This window comes from Lissotriton helveticus, chromosome 9 (genome assembly GCF_964261635.1).
Source record: "Lissotriton helveticus chromosome 9, aLisHel1.1, whole genome shotgun sequence".
Taxonomy (NCBI): Eukaryota; Metazoa; Chordata; class Amphibia; order Caudata; family Salamandridae; genus Lissotriton; species Lissotriton helveticus.
Window position 1 is genome coordinate 239,683,543 of NC_136070.1, and position 22,950 is coordinate 239,706,492.

At 43.9% G+C, this 22,950-nt stretch overlaps 1 protein-coding gene across 5 annotated transcripts in view; it reads left to right on the forward strand.

Annotated features, from left to right (window-relative positions):
• The window catches only part of BAHD1 (bromo adjacent homology domain containing 1), a 569,963-nt gene that overhangs the window by 264,483 nt on the left and 282,530 nt on the right, over positions 1-22,950 (forward strand). The window contains exon 1 of one of the 5 annotated variants that reach the window (XM_078659807.1): positions 3,781-3,943. The exons of the other annotated variants lie outside the window; for them this stretch is intronic. The gene's annotated coding sequence lies outside the window, so the exon portion shown is untranslated. Of the gene's footprint in view, positions 1-3,780; positions 3,944-22,950 lie in introns of those variants that run through there. 5 annotated transcript variants of the gene reach the window in all.

A 22,950-nucleotide genomic window follows, 5' to 3' on the forward strand; every position in this document is an offset into this window, starting at 1 on the left:
AACTAGACATGGATAAAATGCATGGCACCATAACATAGTCCGATTTGAGAGTTTAAACAGTCCACCAAGAAGGAATATCCACTTAATTTAAAACAGCATTGATTTCCGTCTATTAATAGCAAAAAAAAAATTTTTTAAAGGACAAATATTTACACAATTAGACATGGAATCAAGCTGCAGTAGGTAGGACAGGGCTACGCCAGGACTTCTAATGCCCTGGCTCCTAATTATTGGGATTAAAAACCTTGTGGTGAAATTTAAGATAATATTTACAAAAGAAGATAAAGTGCAGCAGACTTATTACATGGGCATAGCGTTATTTTAGAAGGATCGAACTGTGTCATCTCCTTTAGGCTCCCACAGGCAAGAACGGGCCCGCCCTTGGCCCGGGCTTCTCCGGTATGCGTCCTGCATGGCGGGAAATCACGTTTTGCTTTATACCCTTTGTTAAGGTGTGTGGTCGCCTCCTCCCCTCACTCTGGTTTGTACCTCCTGGCGCAGGTCACCTGGGGACACAAAATCCCCAAACAGCAGAAGGTCCTGCGTGATGGGAAGTCACGGTGCGCTTTATAACGCTTGTGAGGGGGTGTGGTCTCCTCCTCCACTCACTCTCGATGGTGCCTCCTGGAGAAGGTCACCCTGGGACACGAAGTCCTCAAACAGCAGATGGTCCTCATGAGCAAAAAGGTGACCCAGGCAACTTGTCCACTTTTTTGAAGGAACGTCAGTGGGGAAGATCCATTACGAATCATTACTGCTATCCTTTTGTCTGCTCATTCATGACCACCTATTCCCTGCTCCTGTAAGTCTGCCAATTTCTACAAGTCGACGCCTCAATTGGTATGGCAATCCGCAAAGTACAAGGTGGTTCCTCGTCCAGGCGCATCGCAAGTGATGTCAATGAGGGACGGTTAATCCAAACCGCTCCCTCCCTATTCATCTGACTCCAGTATTGCCTTTTAGTTGGTGGGACTGTGTGCCCGACCACGTACTGAAGTGGCCTTTCTCCTACAGAGCTGCTTTTTACAAATAACTTGCCAGTACATTAGTAGTGACTAACTAGGGATCTCCTGTGGGCCGTATCTGATACGTCCCTCCGTGTAAAACCGTAGGAAGTTCAAAACTTCCTTCTAATGATCAGGTCCAATAGCACAAGCTCTTTTAGCCCTTGGCATGAAACAAAAATGACAAAGACCACTTTGCTGCACCCACGTTAGTTATTGTCTGATGAGACATCGCAAATCCTTGCCAACGAATATGCTTGTTATTTCAATCTTGACAGAATCTGAATCTGTGCTCTGCTGACCAGCTGTGGGCTCGAGGATGCTGGCCCTGCTGCTGCTAAAACAGCCATTGCCAGTCAGAATATCCCCTGCACCTCTCACTGTGCTGCGTTGCACAGGCTGACCCTCTATCCTGCCTCTGGTCTCTACTAGTGCTGTGGCAGAACCAGAGGCTTTCTCCAGACATATGGTGGTCAGATGTATAGTAGATTCATGTGAAGGACCCATGCGTTTTGTAAGCATTTCCCCCTTGCGACTTCATTCGAAAGCAATGCAGCGTATACAGAAGTTTCTGATGGACATGTATGCTTAGAAATGCCGTTGCCAATGCTGTATTCTGCTTTACTATTGTTGTTTATGTGGATTAACTCCAGAGGCTAAGGATAGGAGTCAGGAAAGAGAACTTTGTAGCTCCTAATGGAGACGCGCTCCGTCACCCATGTGCTAAATATTAACCGTCTCCTTTTAACCATAGGGAACTGGTGAAGATGCACACACATCTGCATTGGGCACAGTATCTTGGATGCAGATGATGCACACCACATTTTTGTTACCTGTTATGAAATGCTTAGAGTAGAAATAGTTTCTGTCCCGTCACTGAATGTTAGAGCACACATGTTGACAATGCTAGTGACCCTACAGGCTATGCATAATGAAGAAGTCATTTGAAGGGTAATTTTAGCCTTTTAACTTTTAAGATTCATGGTTACTGCTGTAATAACTGATCGATTTGTTTAGCAGCAACATGTCAAATATTTTCACGTGATTGGGGTTGTTTGTTGAGCAGTAAAACATAATCGAAGGTTCCAAAGCTCCGTTGTAAGGCAGGTAGAAACATATCCAAATTGACAGGCATGGTGATAACAGTGCCTCAAGTTACACAAGATTTCTAGTACTCCGTGTTGCCTTTGATCGGAGTACTGCCTTTGATCAGCCTGTCTGGGGGTTTCCCCTTTGCTAGCTTTTCTCTTGTTCCATTTAGCTACTCTGCCGTAGTGTCCTGTGGCTATCTTGACACGTTGCCCCCTTAGGAATTCTGCCCTTGGTTCCACCTCTCCGAAATTGTTTCTTTGCCCTGTGTTTCAGTATTGTCTCTCTGCACCATGTTTCCCTTGGAGTCAGCGTCCTATATGCCACATGACCACACATCTCTCTATGCCCCTGTTGAACCAGTCCCTCTGATCAACTAGCACCGCATACACATTGGGTGACCTGACACGTGCCTGGTTTTGCCCTCATTGCCCTAAGTGCTGGTTGACTTCGCTGCCCACTTGTGCAGTTTGGGCATCCTTTTTCGTGTCCTTTTTGGCCGTCCTGCCCTTTGTACTGGTTTGCCTATCTACCCTCCCCTAGGGTACTTGTTAGCCTCCCACTGCCTTTGCACAAATGCCCCTTGTAGAGTTGTTGTTATGCTGGTTCCAAAAAGACATAGTGTATCTCGCTCTTCAATAGTTAATATGAATGATAAATGGATGTATACCTTGCTACATAAGCAAGCCAGGAAGATACTTTATCGGCAATAATGGTTCGTTTCTTCGCTTTTGCAGATCAGACGTACATTTACTTTATGGAGACTGTCATCTTGGAATACGAAATATGTAAATACTTGAGAAAAGATTCCAAGTGTGTTTTTAGAACACGTCCGCTGCTCACTCGCCGAGCAAGAATTGTTGCCATCTTGTGTTTTTCTCATGATTCATAGCACCGGATTGCTATCATTTTCTTTTCTAGATGCACACTGATGACTCGTGGTGATAGGTGGTGGTCAGACAATCAACATGTCTAAACATGTAGCACAGTGCCGAGAACATCAACAAGAACATCTTACATGTATGTAGCAGGACTGTGTGTGTACAATGTGAATCGCGGCAAGGTTGTTGTTTGCTTCGTGGCTGTACAACTTGTAGTGGGTTGTAATAATGACGAACACTAGTGTTTTTCGGGCAGGCAACCGACGTCTTTGAAGTAACGAGAACCCTTTTTTTTTGTGGGTTGCGTGTATCAAAGCATAGATACAGAGGGGTCTTAGAGGCTGTGCTCTATAGTCTAGAGTCCTATCATACTACATCATAACAGGAAGTTTAGTAGTTGTCTCCTTCCTGCACTCTAAGTTGACAAGATGACGCATTGCTTTCTAGCAAAAAATCCGAAGTTTGCCCGTGGACCTGCGAGGCGCTCAGTGACAGCTTGGGGCGGCTTTATTTTGTGACGTTACCAACTCTGGGCGGGCGGGCGGCCTCACCACGATTCACCACAGGGATGCCTGGCCCTCGCTCCCCAGGACTGGCGGCGTGAATGCGCGCCTCAGACCGACCGCCTTGTGTTTTTTGTGTAAACAACTGGCCCTCATGTAGGGCGCGTGGAGCCCCGTCCCCGGGAGGAGTGCTGACCGCGCGGCTCGCGCCGCTCCTCGCCCCCTCCTCCCCCCGCCGGGGGCTTCGGTCGGGGATCGTGCGGAGCAGCACTTGGTGGGTGGTGTTGTGACGTAGTTGTTGAAATGACGGCACGGGAGCCGGCGCAGACCCGTCCGCGGCCGGCCCTGCCCCCCGAGGAGTCCCCGCCGGCGATGCGAGCGGAGTTCCGGCCGCGCAGCCCTCCCTGCGGGCGGTGACGGCGCTCCTGTCACCGGGCTCATGCCGCTCGCTTCCACCCTGCGTCAGGTAAGTGGAGCAAGCCTGCATCCCTGCGCGACGGCGGGCGGGCTGTGCAGCTCCTGGATGATACATGCACCGTGCCCCTACACCATTCCCACAGCGAGCTGACTGCCCCAGCGAGCCCAACTACCCACAACATTCTTCAACCGGAAATCAAGCTGCCCCTGCACCGCTCGCGCTGCGTGTACTGTGCACCCCAATCAACCTGCTTCCGCGAGCTTTCTCGCTGCGATCTCGAGCCCTGTCATGGCGCAATAAAACGCGGGCAACGCGTCCTTGTTTGCACAGTGTTTTTTTTTAACAGAACTGTAAGCACGTTTATGCAACTTATTTGGTACTTAAGTCACGGCCTTGGCTTTGAATTTCTAGCTCATGGGTTGGTGCTGAATCTGGTCAAGACAAAAAAAGGCAACTATTACCCGACAGATGTTCAGTTGACGTGTTTTGTTTTTTTGGAATGTTTCATTGAGGCTGGAAATGAAAGTTAAAACAGGGTAGGAGAGCACAGATACAGTTGTCTGGTGATTGCTTTGCATCAATACACGACGCATGTTACAATGTTAAGACTGGCAGCACTGGTGACGTCGGAGTCTTTCATCCCACGTTCTTTTGGGAAGTTAAACTCCTGAAAGGGTTGGTCCAGTGTTTAGAAAAGCTATTTTGTTTCTTACTCATTCTTCTGTTAACCAGATTTTTACCTATGGCTATTTTGTGACCTGCTGGAATTAAGAAGAATTAATATGTCCTGTTATTTCAGTAGCGCAATTAGCTGAAAAGATAAGCCAAAATCTATTACAACCATTGACAAAGTTATGATAATCGCATGTAAGTAAATAAATCACTTTCGAAGCTTGCACAGTGAGGGATCAGCCTTCTGAGTTCAGTAGGCTCCTGCAGAGTAAGAATTCTCTGCACCTTCAGAGTAGGTTTCCTTGCACCTGACTGGGATTCCCTGTGACTGGCTGCGGTTTCCAGAAAAGAGTTAAGGTTCTCTACAGATTTAAAATATATTTGCAGTGAAAACTTTACCAAGTTTTTTTTGCGTTGCCAACATTCACATGAAAATCTGGACTATTGAGACAGTTGATGTTGCACATATCACTAACAGGAATGGTTCTGCAAATATGTACTTTGTAGACAATCGGTTCTGATTCACAAAGAAAAGAAGAAGACTGCCCTCACTTTAGTACTCCTAGAAACCGGTATAGATTTACTACTTTTGGGAATTCACATGCATTCCCCTAGAATGCCTGGAAAGATGAGCCAAGTGGAGACTGGTAGGCACACTAGTGGAAATGCCAAGTGACATATCACTTTTCCATAATTGTGCATAGCGTACAATTCCACATGGGGAAAATGCAGCCCAAATTTAAAATGTACATTTTTTCTTTTCTATTTTAATCTGCAATGTGGAAAATACATTCTCAGCGGGGGAATCACTTCCCCTTTAGACCCACCACGTTTGGAGGTAATCCATACCCCTTCCAACACCGGAAAGGAAGTTACTCTAGGTCTTTGCAGGGGTAGAACTCTTGACAATTTCTGTGGCGGCAAAGGGTCAGATTGAAATTTGTGAATGCCACCTTACTTGTAAGATTGTAGTCACCCTCAAACTTCAAATTCAACTCATACCTTGATCAGCATGCCCCTCCCGTGCTCGGGGTTTACTGCAGAAAAATGCTACACACTTGTGAAGGAGAAATTAGTCAGCAATATTAAAATCATATACATGTCAGGAATTTTGGGTATTCTTGATATGTGTAAATTGTGATTTTTGGTTGTAAACATATGCTTACAGTCAGTGTTTAATTTGTAAAACAATAAGGCCCTCATTTTGATGTCGGGCGGACTGCCACCGACAGGCCATAGATGCCAGTCCTCACAACATCCAGTACATCGGTCTGACCGCTGGATTACAATACCAACAGTCTGAGCGATTATGTTTGGGTGGAAGACCGCTGCCATCTACAGGCTTAAGAAGCACGTTGGGACGGCGGTCAGACACTTATACCTACAATGGAGTCAAGGCCTGCGCTGGCATTGCCGCCGGGATTAGGATGTCCCTTTCTGCCTTTTTCTACTGCGGGCTGTGCTGCGCCCCTTTTCCAGACCAGGCATTTTACGACCTCCTGAACAGCATTGTATCGTAATAGGGCAGGTGAGACTGCCAACTAATTTGTTGGACAGTCCCCTGCCTGCAGCAATGGCGGTAGGATGCTTGCTGACCGCCACCATAATGAGGCCCTAAGTTTCCAAGTCCAAAGTTTTGACCAGATGCCTGCATCCTGTAGTACAAATATCGGGTGCCAAATACCAAGGCTTCGTAGCTTTGATTCCACCTCATGCGTCTTTCATCCACCAGCAGCCACTCCTGTCTCTCTATCTCATTTTTGTAGGTTACTTTTCTACCCTACTTTTCTTCCCTATTTCTTCCCTTTGTTGCTGTTTTTCCATATTTTTATTCCTCTTTCCCCATTTTGTGTTTTTCTCTGTCTTGGTCTCGAGAGACAGTCTGATGGGGAAAAAAAGAAGTGTTGGTCATTAAATTGAGGGCCGATGGGCTCCACTGGGCACCTCCCAAATTAAGTACTGTTGACAGCCAAAAATGGAGTTGTGAATTGGATTCAAAGTATTTTTCTTCTGCAGAATATAATTAATTGTGCATAGAAAAGTTGTGCAAAATTAGTACATTTGCAGAGAAGAACTTCGGCACGCATATGCCTTAATGGGCTGAATTCCGCTACAAAGTGGTCACTTGCAGAGAAAAGGTCTGCAAGCTGTTTTCCAGCTTAGCTGTGTTTAAATAAAATGACGATTGCTCTGTGTAGTGAAAATTATCTTGCATCATCAAAATATTTCATAGGCAAAGGTAAACCTGGAAACTTTGTGAATGATAAAATCTGTGAACTTCGCAAATCATTCATGTAGAAAAAGGTGTTGAACCTTCCCTTGTCTAGAATGAGGCCCATTAGTTGAGCAATACCATTTAGTGCTCTTCAGATGTACAATGTGTGCTGTGGCCTAAGTGCAAATCTCTGTGATTTTGTAATCCCTTTACTGTTTAACCCATTACCCTAGTGCATTATGTCTCAGTTTACCGGTTAATCAATAAAAGCCACATTTCCAAAAAGCTTTATGCAGAATTAGTGTACTATAGAATTTAAAATTAGTTGTATTGTTATTTTTTTTCTCTAAAGCCCGAGAGTTCCTTCAGCTCATTAAGACCATGTCTCTCCAGCAGCCGCTTTAATGTGGTCATATAATTGCTAAGTGGTTATTTTGTCATTTCTGCCTTGAAGCACAACTCTCATTTCTTGAATTTCGAGACATTTCACGAGGCTACAGTTATTGTCTTCTTTTAATTCAAGGGGTCTCTCCACAGGGGTCGGATGGTTTTCATTTAATCTCTGGTTTCTTATCTGTATTGCCAGCTTCTTTAATGCCGCGTCGGGCAGATACACAGTAACATCTGTAGCACACTAGCTCCCTTGTTGCCTTACTGTGGTTCTCTTGAAAAGTCCATTCCTCGTATGATCCTCAGCTAAAGTCACAGGTTCCACAAGGAGGCTGGCATTACCTGCTCTTTCAAAACAGAGAGAAATAAGAAATATATATGGAACACACAGGTGTAATTGAATTTACCATCTTGCAAACAGTCGACCACAATTTCTTTTTGATTTTAATAGATTGTATTGAAAGTTTTGTAGAACATATCACAAGTATAGGAACAAATTGCATAAGTATATGCCAAAAATAATTCACACACAAAAAATATTACTGTGTTCATCTTAGTTGGAGTTAGTTACAAAGTGTGGCAACAATTAAAGCACAATTTGTGAATACAAGAAGATTGGTCGATCTTATGAGCAAGAGGTAACAATATTATTGATATATGGTATAATTATTGATGTGTACTTGTGATGAAACTCTATGTGTAAATATTATTTTTAATATAGGAAAAATAGTTCTGAGATAGATGGCAGAAGGCTGTGGGGAACAATAACACATTCTTCTTACATACTTATGAAAGTGAGAACTTGTGTCAGACCAGCAGCACAGGTTTATCCCAGGAGGAGACACTGCAGATCTTGTGAATACAGCCAGAGTAGTTTTTGATGTAGCAAAAAAGCTAGGGTTAGAAATGGGGATGGTGCTGCTGGATGGCGAGAAGGCGTTTGATTGAGTTGCCTAGAACTGCCTTTGGGCTACATTGGTGGGTTGAGTGGTCGGTATTGCACATGGGTACATGATCTGTATAAAAAAAAGGCAAAACTGATCTATGCACAATTACAGTCCAGCTCTTTTGGGATATACCGGGGCACCCGTCCAGGATGCCCCCTTTCTCTATTACTTTTTGCATTATATATAGAACCATTCATACAATCATTAATTTTGAATACACATATACTTCCGGTGCAATCAGGTCTCTGCGAGTTAAAGGTGCGTATGCTGACGACATAGCAGTTTTCTCTGCTGACCCGACAACTGCAATAGATATTATTAAATCTGAGGCTAATAAGTTGGGTGCTCTCTCAGGCTACAAGCTCAACATAAGTAAGACATAAATCCTTCTCAGCGGTCAACTTAACTCGGCAATCCCGGGATCCTGTTGGTGGCTACCTATTTGGGGGTTTGGATTTCCCCAAAGGTGGAAGAAGTACTAGGATTAAATTACGAGCCTTTGCTGCAGACTGTCATTACAAGTTTCAAAAATTGGCACAAACTACCCATTAGTATTATAGGGAGATTCAACATTATTAAGATGAATGTACTACCTAAATTTCTATACTTGTTCTGTGCAAAACCCTTACGGGTTCCATATAATTTGGTTTAAAATACTAGAAAGGGCAATCAACCGCTTCATCTAGGAGTACAGACCACCACGCCGAGTAATAAGATGTCTTAAATTTCCCTATAATCAGGGGGGACTCCAGCTCCCAAACTTCAAGCTGTACTATTGGGCCTCTTTTTTGGGACGTCTACGTACTTTGTTGCTCATAGGCAGCCAAGACCACTGCTACTATTTTGCATTAGGACCCGACAGCAGAATGTTTTTGTGTAGAATTGAACAACCCCAACTGTTTTAAAAGAGTGCCCTTCAAGACAGTCAGGGAAATTGTTTATATTTGGCAAGAGTTGTCATCTAAGTGCTCTCTTTCTCAGGTCCACATTAGCCTCCCCCTCTGGGGAAACCCGTCACTCCTGTAAAGTTTTAATGACAGCGGTGGTACGATACTGGCAAACAGAGGGTTGGATCAGCTAGGGCATCTGTATGATGTTAATGGATTCCGAACATTCAAAGACCTACAAACTTCATTTGGCCTTCCGCAGTGGCTTTTCTTTAAATACCTGCAGGTCAGAGATTTTTTTTTTTTTAGGGAGGCAGGGTATAAAGGTACTTGAAAGCTCTGACTTTGTCATGTCTGCATTCGGTTTCCCCGAAGCCATCAATTAGCGGTATTTACCAGATTCTGTGTCAATATCGAGGCTATGATATTTCAAATCTAGCATCTAAATGGAGCATCCTCCTGTCAAGGGACATTACTTCCTCGGATATTAACAATGCATTAAGAATTCTGGATAAACCTGTACATTATATTAGTCTAACACTGCAGCAATTTCGAACCATATGTATGTTATATTACACTTGTGATAGAATAGCTGACCGGGCTCGGAGCAAGAGAAGGGATGTAAGGGATAAGGGCAAATGCCCTAAATGTGGTCTGGTTGCTGCAGATATCTTGCATATGTTCGCAGTCTGCCCAAGAATTAATCTGTTTTGGAAGGAGGTGGGTCAGATCGTGAAGACTCGACTCAGCTTAGATCTCGAATTAATGGAATGCTTGGCTATAAGTCTGAGCCAGATCTGGGTTTAAGATCTCTTTTTTCCATAATTATAGTCACTGCTCAATTGTGCATTGCCCGGGCATGGATATCTCCAACTCCTCCAAGGGCAATAGAATGGTGGGCAGCTATAAGAGAAATATATGAAAGGGAGATGGCCCTGGCCAAGACCAGAGGGATTCGTTCTATGAGTAAATATAAACGTACATAGGGGGTAATGGAAAATGGTTTATAATAAGAACTAATCAGGGCCTATGAAAATGTAACTAAGTTAAAGCTCTTTGATAGAGACTGGAATACTGTAAGTGCATTTATGTTGTTTTCTTAAAAGAAGGATATATGTACTGTAGGTATTTGTAGGATGTATTTCAAAGGAGCAGATTACACCCAGCAGGAGATAGCAGATGCAGCCACAGTGGCTTGTCGACTTCCTTTCTTCGGATGCATGATTTAGCTCCACTCTAGCTCTCAGAGGATGTTCTGCTGTGAAAGAGTTGGGTGGGACCATGTGTGACAAGTGCAGTTCACACCCACATCTGTAGCAGCAGAGCTCTCTATGACTCGAGACATTCCAACACTCCTCATGACTTGAGGGTACAATATCCTTCAATTTAGTTGTTGCCTGTTTTGCAGTGATCACCAACACAATGTTTGATAATCTGGTATGGCCATATCTTAGATGTTTTGTTGAATTTAATGGGTTGGTGATCAGATTCGAGATTTTACAGTATTTGCCTAGGGCTTAAATAGCAACAAGTTCTGACTACTGCTTGAGGTCTTTTTTTCCTCCTTCAGTGAGAATTTAACGGTGAGTTTCTATTGTTGGTTATCAGTTATATAATACTCCTAAACAAAGAACAATTGGCCGTACACGAAAAAAGGTGTTGAAGAACAGATACCTAGTTTGTAAGTTTGCACCCACTGCATTCAGCTGCATGATGTGGTGGTCTCTACATGTCCTTTTAACACAGCTCACCGAATATAAAATTCTAAAGTGAGGAAAGTTGCCTAGTGAAACTCACTCTAATGCAGAGTTTTTGCATCTGTACATGTGTAAGTTTGTAATGAATCGACATGCGTAGGTTTGTAATGGATTCTCCATTCTTTTTTACAAGAGCAGATGAATTAGACCAAACCTTATGTTGCAGTTAGCATCTTGTGCTTTGTGTAATACCAGGTTTTCGTTGAAATATGTGAAGTTTTTCTGTCTCTACTTTTGTTGTCTACAAGTAAGCCCAGCATTTTGTGTGCTTAGTTTAGCTAATGATGCCCCAGCTGTTGGGCCACAAGCAGAACCAGAGCAAAAAATGGTCACTGTGTATGTAGCACACACTGAAAGATTATAACATGAAGCATGACATTCATAGAACATCTTCACTAAATTCCAATTAAAGAGAAAGTTAGTCATTATGTGGTACTGTACAAGACATTATTTTTCTCCTCGCCATTTCCTTTTAATGAGTCAAACTCCCTAACAAAAGTGGACAATCTGTTATTGCGTTCGGGACTATTAACTAAGTTCGCCCGCTGAGGTACCTAAGTAGATGTGACACCATTTTAATTTGTAGTTGGCCTAATATTTTTTCTCAATGCATGATTTCTATCACATTCAGGGTTTTTTCTGTTACATAGCTTTTAGTAAATACATCAAACCATCTCTTGTGACGGTGCCGTACAATTTCTTTGGATTCTCAAATGTTGCTTATGAGGAACATTGTTTTTTAAGGACAATTGGTGATGTGTGCTTAAATAATTTGTCTCTATCTACTCGGGTTTTGGTGAATGCTGTGTCCTCATCATTCAAATCACCTCTCTTCTAAACACCCTTTTGATGGTGCCTTCATTATTTTGTGTTTTCAAAAGAAGTAATTTTTAAATCACAGCCAGTAAGTACATTAAAACCAAATTGTTCACACTGACGGTTTGATGTCATGATGTGGTAAAGAAAGCACCTCATTTGTGCATTTTCTGCAATAAATATTTTCACTTAACTGAGAGGTATTTATGATAAAGATGAACTTACTCCACATCTAGCTGTATGCCTAGACAGCAGTGAGTTTTACTTGGAAGGCCATAAGTTGGAGAAAAACACACACACACACATTTTTTGATTTGTAACTTTGATCCTCATGGATGGATCTGCACCAAATTTGACACTCGCCTGTCATATGCAACTCAATTCTACATGTCACTTTTCATGCAGTGTTGTGCAGAGTAAAGGAGCTAAGGAAGTGGGGGAAAAAAGTGATGATTTTACTTTTTGGCTCACATAGGAAATTTTGCTTGCAGCTACAGCAAAAACCACTGAACGGATTTATTCTGCACTTGGCGAGAAAGTAGAACTTTACTCAGAAAGCGTGCCTTGCATTATTTGGTGTAAATCCATATAGTTGTTCGTTAGATATGAGTGTTTCAAGAGGTACCTGGCTTGAATGGGGTTAACACTTTTCTTTTTCTTGACAGTTGAAAATGCATTCATTGTTTTGCCTATAACTTTAGCACCCTTTGAAGAAGATACATGAACATTTGTTTACACTTAGCAGGCTCAGTGTGCTCCTGGTATTTTCAAATTTGAGAAGACCCATCAAGGGCGGAGAGTTCAAAAAGGTGGATAACCAATTGTTAATTTGCTAATAACTTAGGCTCAATGTGACACATCTGTGCAAAATTTAGTAGATATTTAGAAGGGTTCGTTTACTACTGAAAAGTTAAGTTTAGCGCCAGTTCTTCAAGGAGGGGCAACGTTGAAGGGGACAATGGCATTTTAATTTGCTAATAACATTGGTGCTGTTTGATGAGTTTACACGAAATGTGGCAGCCAGTTACCTAGTTATACCCTGCGCGGCTGCAGGTTTTTCAGCTTTTGTGCAGATCCAAATGAGGTTGGGGGCACCATAGTTAAAGAGGGTGGGAAAAATATTTTTGTTTTGCTTACATCCTTGGTACCACGTGAAGAACGTGCATGAAATTTAACATGCACTTTATAATGTTGAGTTTACTGTTAGTATTTAAGTTTATGCAGATCCATCAAGAAGGTCTAGAGTTGGTATGGGGGGGGTGGACAAGTACAGGTGTTCATTGCTAATAACTTTTGCACCGTTTGACAGATATGCACAGAAATTGACAGAAAGTTGACATGGATAAATTTTTTGTTCATATATCAATTTTATTTCAATCCCATGGATGTGTATAGTTAAAGGTAGGGGCAATATTTAATTAAATTACAACGTAGAAACTAATATATGAATCGGAATGAAATGCAAAACCAGTCAGAAAGTTACAACCAGTGCAGGTGTGTTGGGTATTGTGCAGATCCAGAATTTTGCGGCAAAGTTAAAGGGGTAGGGAGGTAAAACATTCAAATAAAACTTGACGAGACTTTGCATCTTTAGCTCACTGTTGGTATTCTCAATTTCATGCAGACTAGGTGGGTAAATGCAGTGCATCAGAAAAGAAACCTTAAAAAGTCACTGAAAGCACACAGTTAATGGTTAGCTGTGGTTCAGTGTACGCAAACTAGAAAATGTGAATTTCGCCAGTTAAGGTATGCGCGTTACAAACATAAATGGTGAGTTTCCGTCAGAATCATAACTCAGTTTTACTTTGGTATTTTTGTGGCTGCTTGCAACCAACAATATAGTTGGTTGTTTCACATTTGTACCTGTTCCGGTTTGAAAAAATCCCTTTAAAGCTAACTGCCCCAAAATATACATGTAATATAAAATGTGTTTAATGGGTAACTTGTAATATGGTCTTGTATTTCCTTATAATAATCTGTTGATTTTTACAAGCCACTTGGCTTTCGGCCTCATTGTTTATGATGTCAGCAGAACCCCCCGATGGCAATATTGAGCCAAGTTACACAATTATGCCCTTCCCTACTGTCTCATTCATTCATTCATTCAGTCATTCATTTTTATCGAGGAAATCGGTTTCGACTTTATTGAAAGGGAGACATTTCTCTGTTTAAATCACTAAATCTACATAGAGGTTCTATCGTTCTAGAACAAGATGATATTTTTCACTCAATTTTTGGAAAATGTTTAAGTAGCATTTCTGTATGGCTTGCTGAAAGAGGAAACGACTAAAAGTCGGATTTTAGGCGCACATACTAAACATATGATGCTCATCACGTGTAAATAATGTGATATGGGAAACTGTCGCTGTGATGTTCATAGGATATCAACTTGCAGAACCGTCACTGAGTTTTTATTAGCCTTCCAGATGACTCCAGACCAGCGCTATCTGTAGTGGCTTGCTTCTCTTTGCAAATTAGAACTCAAAGCCCAGTTAAATAGAAGATCTTAGCAAGTTTGTCTCCAAAAGACACTTTTTTTTTACATTGCAGCCCACCTGGACCCAACAATAATCACAGAGCATATCAAATACAGGATGATGCAAAATGGTCACAAGATGCAAACACCTTTGACGAGGAACTCTCGAACGAGCCGTGGCTAAACTCCACTAGTTTGCAAAGATGAGGACCTTACTCCCGGTCTGTGATCGGCAGCTTAAGATACTTAACTTGTTAGATGTGACACAAAAGTCCTTTCTTACCTATACAGTGGACGTTTACTGTTAGGACAGTAAAAGTGAAGAGAGACCTTGCATCCGGTAAGTCAAGGGCCCCGTCATAATAGGTTCATGTTATAGATACTTAGACATTGATAACTGAAGCAGACCACAGAGTTTGTTCAGACCGCTCATTCCCTTTCTGTTAAAAACTTAGATCACATTTGTTCTCTGACATTTCCGTAACTAGCCTTCAAGACTTTAATCCTTTTGTGAAATATAGTATTAAGGAAACAATGCTTCCTTTCAGTTGTATGTTATTCAGACAAAAGCTGTAGCTTTAGGGTATTTACAACAATGTATTGATGATTAATACTAATTAAATAAGCATACTGAAAGGTAGAATAAGCAGGAGCAGATGAACAAGTATATGAGCCATACAGTTTGTGTGATAAGACATAATGTGGCTAGAAGTGTGGAATGCACAGTGTTCAGTGCATAAATCTGTAGCACATTACCATGATAAGTGAAACTAGATGTAATAAGCATTGTCAAAGCCAGAATTCTCCCCTTTGTGGATTGTTGTCTTTCCCAGTGGTATTTAGACCTGCTGCTCAGCATTCCTGACCTGAGAAGTACAGGAAGGAGACAGCTGGGAAAAACATGCACTCTCATGGAGTGCTTAACCAAAAAGAAAACAAGCAGGGCTTAAAAAGCAAGCAGTGGAGTCATAGCAGGCAGCCAATCAAAAGTGATTGTAAAGAGGCAATACTCCTTGGGAGGGACAAAACACAAGATTAATAAGCCGGAGTACGAATAATAATCAGGGAAATATGAGTGATGGTACAGCCAAACAATGGTGAGCATTGGCCAGGCTCCAAGTCCCTGTATGTTCTTGGTAAGCCCACAATATGCGCCACTACAGGCAGAGCATGTGCTTTCTACTAGGCGAGACCTCAAAATCTACAGTCAACCCCGCTGCTAACAATAAATGGTGGTGAAATATTTTGTAGGGATTTGGTCCAACGCAGTCTTGTCCTGACTTGAATACATCTAAGTGTAGATCCTATATGTCTTGTTTGTTCTGCTTTTGAGAAGTACATTTTTCAACCTTGGTCAGTCTGTTTTCAATTAGAAATGCATCTGTAATGAATGCTGCAAATGAAAAAAGGACCCAAACAGATCTGTATGCACTGAACAATATTTTTATCAGTGTGTTTTGAGAGTATAACATAAAACACAAACAAAAATCACCACACATTATTCTTATGACGTAGGGATGTATTTGTGCGCTGATCTCATAAAGCATACCACCAAGCACGGGTAACAACGGCAGTGTAATGCCTAGTAGGTTTGAAAGCTCAGAAATTAGGGTCAACAACTGAAATAATGTTTTAAATCACAGAAACGTTACTTAGCCAATATTATGTGATTTAAGTAAAAGGAGAGAAAACTCAACAGAGTCTACTACAAAGAAATTACAGAGGTAAATATTTAAGTAATCGAATTTAGGAAGTATTGCTTAGTAGGGTTTGTGGCACATTTCAGACATTTAGTAATCTAATGCTATTAGGGTTTTGCCTATCTATTTAGACTCTGGTTGTTATCCTAATTTCTCCCATTTGTCAAACTATGCAATTCTTGTGCTCTATATACATCTCTTGCACAAGCAATTAGAAATATGCTAACCCACAGAACTACCCCTCATGGGATACATAAGTATTTTGTCCTTGCTTATTTCTTTATGCATCCTCATGTCCTGCGATGTTATGCAATTTGATTCCCATGGGTCTAGCTAGCGCTATATAAAACTGTATAAATAAATAATTAAAATACATAAAAATACTTTTCTGTTTGATGAGACTTTGCTATAGGTAACGAAAATCTTCAGAATAATGTGTGTAATTCTGTAGAAATGTTTCCCCATTTTTAGGGAATAATTAAGGCCATATCTGTTGGAATAACTGTTGGAAAAAATTGTGAAAATGCGCCATAATATTCATTTAACGCAGAAGTAAACAACCCATCTACATTTATTGTATATTTAATTTACCTACCACATTCCTTAATGTTTAAAAAGTAAGCCATTTGAAATAAGTAGGTTATTTTTCCGCCTCACGCACACATATCTCTTTATCCCGTGTGTGAGTCCTATTCAGTCTTGGTCCCTTAAGCATATCTTTCTTCCTGCTCCCTCTGTACTGTTCCACGGTCTTGGTCTGTATTGCCTCGCACATCTGACCATTGCATGTTTCTCCCTAAGATTACACATGTTCTTGTCAGATTCGGTCCTAGTGAATAGAAGGAAACCTCTACAGGGTGATCGAGTAACTTGGCCTGCAAAGACTTACTTTTTTAGGCCACTCCTGGGCCCATCCTGGTTTCATTTGAGTTTAGGTTACACTAAATTAGTACTAGTGACTGTGAATCAGTCTGCATGCCCTCTTCCTTGGTCCCAGTCATTCCATCTTCATTTTATCTGTTTCTGTGCTCACTCTTCAAGGGGTCCAGGCAGTGGAGAAGATCTAGTAGTGATTTCTGAAATGTCTTCTTGTTGAACAATCTATAGCTGTGTATTGAGACTGTCAGTATTCTGAGCTATTTCCTCCATGCTTTGAGATCGAGCTGGAAAATGGAGGGTGTATTAGTGCAGTCAATCAATCAATCAATCAGAGCATTTGTATAGCGCACTACTCACCCGGAGGGTCTCAAGGCGCGGGGGGGGGGGTCCGCTACTGCTCGAACAGCCAGGTCTTGAGCTGCTTCCTGAAGGCGAGGTGGTCCTGGGTCAGGCGGAGGTGGGTCGGAAGGGAGTTCCAAGTCTTGGCGGCCAGGTAGGAGAAGGACCTTCCTCCTGTGGTGGCTCTTCGGATGCGGGGGACGGCGGCGAGGGCGTGGCTGGTCGATCGAAGCTGGCGCGTGGGAGCGTAGAAGTTGAGGCGGCTGTTGAGGTATCCTGGTCCTTGGTTGTGTAGGGCTTTGTGTGCGTGGGTGAGGAGCCGGAAGGTGATTCTCTTGTTGACCGGGAGCCAGTGCAGGTCTCTCAGGTGTCCGGAGATGTGGCTGCGGCGGGGGATGTCCAGGATGAGTCGTGCTGAGGTGTTCTGGATCCGCTGGAGTCTCTTCTGGAGTTTGGCGGTGGTTCCGGCGTAGAGGGAGTTGCCGTAGTCCAGACAGCTGGTGACGAGGGCCTGGGTGACCGTCTTCCTGGTCTCGGTGGGGATCCATCGGAAGATTTTGCGTAGCATTCTCAGGATGTGGAAGCACGACGAGGAGACGGCGTTGACTTGTCTGGTCATGGAGAGGGAGGAGTCCAGGATGAAGCCCAGGTTGCGTGCGTGGTCAGTTGGTTTGGGTGCGCTGCCCAGGGCGGGGGGCCACCAGGAGTCGTCCCAGGCGGAGGGTGAGGATCCCAGGATGAGGACTTCCGTCTTGTCTGAGTTCAGTTTCAGGCGGCTGTTCGACATCCATTTGGCTACTTCTGTCATCCCTTCGTGCAGGTTGGCTCTGGCGGTGGCGGGGTCGTTAGTGAGGGAGAGGATCAGCTGGGTGTCGTCGGCGTAGGAGATGATGTTCAGGTTGTGCTGGCGTGCGATGGCTGCGAGGGGGCTCATGTAGACGTTGAAGAGAGTTGGGCTGAGCGAGGAGCCTTGAGGAACGCCGCAGATGACTTCGGTGGCCTCGGATCTGAACGGGGGGAGGCGGACTCTCTGTGTCCTTCCGGTGAGGAAGGAGGTGATCCACTCCAGTGCCTTCTCCTGGATTCCGACGTTGCTGAGGCGCTGTACTAGGGTGCGGTGGCAGACCGTGTCGAAGGCCGCGGAGAGGTCCAGGAGGATGAGGGCCTCTGTTTCTCCGTTGTCGAGCAGGGCTCGGATGTCATCTGTGGCTGCGATCAGGGCGGTCTCGGTGCTGTGGTTGGCCCGGAAGCCAGACTGCGAGAGGTCGAGGGAGCCGTTCGTCTCGAGGAAGGCGGCCAGTTGCTTGTTGACGGTCTTCTCGATGACTTTGGCCGGAAACGGGAGCAGCGAGATGGGGCGGTAATTCTTGAGGTCGGTAGGGTCTGCTGATGGTTTCTTGAGTAGAGCGCTGAGTTCGGCGTGCTTCCAGCTCTCCGGGAAGGTGGCGATGTCGAAGGAGGTGTTGATGATGTCCCGCAGGTGGGGTGCGATGACAGCGTCGGCCTTGTTGAAGACGTGGTGAGGGCAGGGGTCTGTCGGAGATCCGGAGTGGATGGAGTTCATCGTGCGGATGGTGTCTTCGGTGCTGATCGGGGTCCAGGCGCGGAGGGTGGTGGTGGGGGGCGGTGGTTCGGTCGTGGCGTGCGTTGGTTGAGTGCTGAAGCTGTTGTGGATGTCCGCGATCTTGTTGTGGAAGTAGGAGGCGAGGGAGTTGCAGAGGTCTTGCGAAGGGGTGATGTCATTGTTTCCGGCGTTGGGGTTGGAGAGCTCTTTCATGATGTTGAAGAGTTCCTTGCTGTTGTGTGCGTTGTTGTCCAGTCGTTCCTTGAATGCGGTTTTCTTGGTGGCGCGGATCAGCTGGTGGTGTTTTCGGGTGGCGAGCTTGAGGGCAGTCATGTTGTCCGGTGTTGGGTCTGTGCGCCAGGTTTTCTCGAGTGCTCTGCAGTTCTTCTTGGAGCTCTTGAGTTCGTCGTTAAACCATGGGGCTTTCTTGCTGCCGGGTCTGCTCGGCGGGGTCTTCAGCGGGGCGAGTTCGTCTGTGCAGTCGCTGATCCATTTCGTGAGGTTGGTGGCTGCTTGACTGGGGTTCGTTGTGCTGGTGGGAGGGTTCTTGCTCAAGGACGTAGTGAGCTGGTCTGCAGTGATCTTGTTCCAGCTTCTGCGGGGAGCCTGTTGCTGGTGATGGTGGAGCGTGGTCCTTCTGAAGCTGAAGTGGACGCAGCTGTGGTCCGTCCATTGGAGTCCCGTGGCGTGGCTGAAGGCGATGTCCTTGCTGGAAGAGAAGATCGGGTCGAGTGTGTGTCCGGCGTAGTGGGTGGGGGTGGTCACCAGCTGCTTGAGTCCCAGGTTTGCGAGGTTGTCCAGCAGGGTGGTGGTGTTGCGGTCGTTGTTGTTCTCCAGGTGGAAGTTGAGGTCCCCGAGGAGGATGTAGTCGGCTGAGGGGAGGGCGAGCGGGCTGATGAAGTCGGCGATGTCCTCGCTGAATTGTGTGCGTGGTCCCGGGGGTCTGTAGATGAGGGTGCAGTGGCGGCAGGGGTAAACTCGGATATACGACGGAACGGAGGAAAGTATTAGTAGTCTTTTATTCGATCAAAAATATGATCATTCACATCATATAAGAGCAGTACATTAAAATAAAGCAATTAAAAATACATTAAAATACATGTTATAAACAATGGAATATGACAAACTGATAAATCTTTCATTTTAAGAACAAGAATGTATAACATCGTGCCCTATGTCAGTATTATGCTAAGGAAAAAACATCTAGTGTTCAGAAGACAGTTTGCCCTGTTTAGACCTCTTCCATCAGGCATATAACAAAAACCTCGAGATTGCGGACACTAACCAGCTTGTGGTATCTGTCCTGAATAGGCGTAAAGCTTCCATAGGTCGATTAAAAGATAAAATACGACAAACCGGCACTATCCAAATGTTTCTGAGGGCAGCATAAAAAGGGCAGCGGAATAGAAAGTGCTCAATAGGCGCGGGAAAAATATGGCAAAAAGGACACAATGGATTGACGGGCTCATTCCCCCAAGAACTTCTTTTGGCATTCAGGTGGAGTGTTCCATATCTAAATTGGATATACAACGCTGGAGCCAGGGGTGGTTCAATATCATCTAACATCTCAAAGCCAAAACCTCCTTTAAAGTGCAAAAAACTCTCAGTTAAAGTGCCATGTGCAATACAGTTTACACTCTCTGTGTCCATTAAGTCCCAAAATCTTTTTTTAACAAGGGGGGCATACATTTAGTAATGGACTCTGGTTCCTCCCATAGCTGCCCCAACCCTATTTTTAAGAACCAGGCCTGCCCCTCCCCCCGCCCACGTCACCGCCCTACAGAAACACCTACTGCCGACCGCTACTGCTAACAAGATTTAACCTAAGAGTGTTCTTTGGAACCTGAACAAAGAAAGCCTAAGGCTGAAACCAGTGGGCTCCAGAGCGGGCCATCCACGTTTAGAAGGTCTGTTTTTTAATTGGAGAGCTGAAGTGATGTTATGGAAAGACGGTAATAATATAGCATATTTTGACAACATTTTCATGATAAGCCATGCATAAATGTAAGCACTGCAACTGTGGTCTTAACCTGGATCCTAGTCTTCATAGTACATATGAAGATTTGACTGCTGATTTGAATAGCCATGTTCTGCAATAAAGATATGGACCATCTGCAATGTGTATTGTGAGTGTAGATGTAATACCAATTTGGAGCCCAAACGGTTGCAGTGCCCAGCTACATGCTAATGAGAATTCACTATGGATTAACATAGCAGAACAGGCGTTGGAATTCTGACAAAAGAATTAAAATGTAATTTCTTAGATTTCTGTCTTGTAACGTGCCTGGTCTTTTGCCTTTGTTGTGTACATGCAGTCCTATACTGTCAAAAAGAGGGAGCACACAGTAGGTCAGTGTAGTTGTGAATCACGGTTAGTGCCCCAAGAGTGTTTTATTAGCATTCAGTCACAGAGCAAAAGTTAATTCATCTTCTTAATTGTATTGATATAATAAAATTACTGTGGTTTGTTTTTGGGGTAAACGCTCATTTTTTATGTCGTATCTTAATCACCATCATAGATGGCAACACAGCAATCACTTCGCCATGGACACATCCATCTTCCTTCCCGTCTATGCAAACTCTACTAAATATTGTAAAATTAAATATCTTTAGAACATTTGCTTCTCATATCTCTTTTGTACACCCTGGATTAGTTGTTACATTGGGGCAGAGGAGGGGAAAATAAAAACAACATAGATGTGTGAGGGAGGATGGTGAAACTGGAAAGAAAGTCTCTATCCACCAGAGGTCCCTGCAAAATCCATATTTTACATTACCCATTAACATGACCCTTCCCCAACAAATAGCATCCAGTCCTCGGAGAGACTGATTTAGATTTTTTTTAATAAGTCCTGCGTCCTTGTTTGTGATCCTTTCTTTCTCCCAGCAAACTCTGTTTTCTGCTATTCTCATAAGCTTTTTCATACTTTATAACTCACCAGACCAATCCCTACTATATGCAACGGGTCCCTCTGAACTACCAAAACCTCTGCAGATCTCATTTAGGTCTGGTATATCATCTGTCCAGTCAATAGACAGCACTTCCTCATTGCAAACTTCTTCTCGGTGTGTCTTGCGAAAAGAATTGTGTCCTGTCGTGGTTCTGTGACTCAACCATCTGAATCTCTGTCTTAAACCTTTTTCCTATGGAATGATTCCCAAGTTGTGGTGCAACTGGGTGTGCCTCTCCTCTGAAGAAGAATGCTTGGGGCTACCATGAGTTGGATGCTTGGGGCTACGATATGGCCTCCTCCTCATTGTAGTTTTTTGGACTTATTAGTGTATGCATTATGACAGTCACTTTTCTTTGTCCTCGGCAGGGTAGCTGCTCGCACTGAGTAACTGCACTCCAGGTCCTTGACCACTGTCACGGGGGAGTTCTTAAGCCCACCAGCCAGTGTTGGAGTTACTGTCTGAGATTTTGCAAATCTTGAATTCTATCCCGAAGCCAATCTTCCCCATGTTTTTTGTTTGTTAGATTTCCATACTTCCATGGTAATTTTCTCGTGAATGCCCCGGATGAGGGGCATGTGAGATGTGGTTTGATTGAACCGACCCCCAGACTGGCCACTGCTGCATTTCTTCGAGCCGGGGAAGCAGAATCTAGCTACCCGTGTGTGTCTTGCAATGCTCGCAGATTATCAGTGGCTCCTCTCCACAGGTCACCATGATTGGTTTGTTCATACCTACAAGCTTACCGTCTGAAAATGCTCAGTCAGATGTCTGCATAGAAACTCCACGGCAGTGCAGTACTGCATGCATCAACTATTCTAGTCTTGCTGAATCCGAAGTAATCCACGGTATTGTCTTTAAACACGCCTGCCTGCCTTGCTTGTCCTATTTGACTCTCCTCAATCAGTTGCAGCCTGCTGGCAATAGTGCGAATGTATGGCTATGAATTGTGGTAGCGCTGCGTGCTCTGGAGGTATATAAAAGCCATGTATATGTTGCTCTTGAACTAGTTTTAGTCCCCGTCTCCATGGTTACTGCTCCATGTGGGAAAGGGCAGTGTTACAGCGCGCACACTCAGCAGCCGGCATCATTGCTGCACGTCTCGTGACATGATCAGCGCCGTTTGTTCTACAGCGTGAAAGCATCGCTTGAACCATTGTTGTGCTGTAATTCAAGGGTGTTTACAGTGCGTGCTACATCTGTCCTTTTGTGGTCCTGTCTCGTGGTGGCATCACAGAAGCTCTCATTTGCAATCTGTTTGCCGTTTCACTTTTCCTTCCTTTTCCATTTACCTCACCGTAAATTGGTGTACATAAATGTTGCGAGTTCGAAGCTTGTGTGGCCTAATGCAAGCAATACAAGCTTCTCCTCGCGGTCTGCTTTACAAGTCAGAGTTGTGTGAATAAACCTAATTTCTATTTATACAGTCCACCAGGCTTGTTTATTGGCTGTAGTCTTACT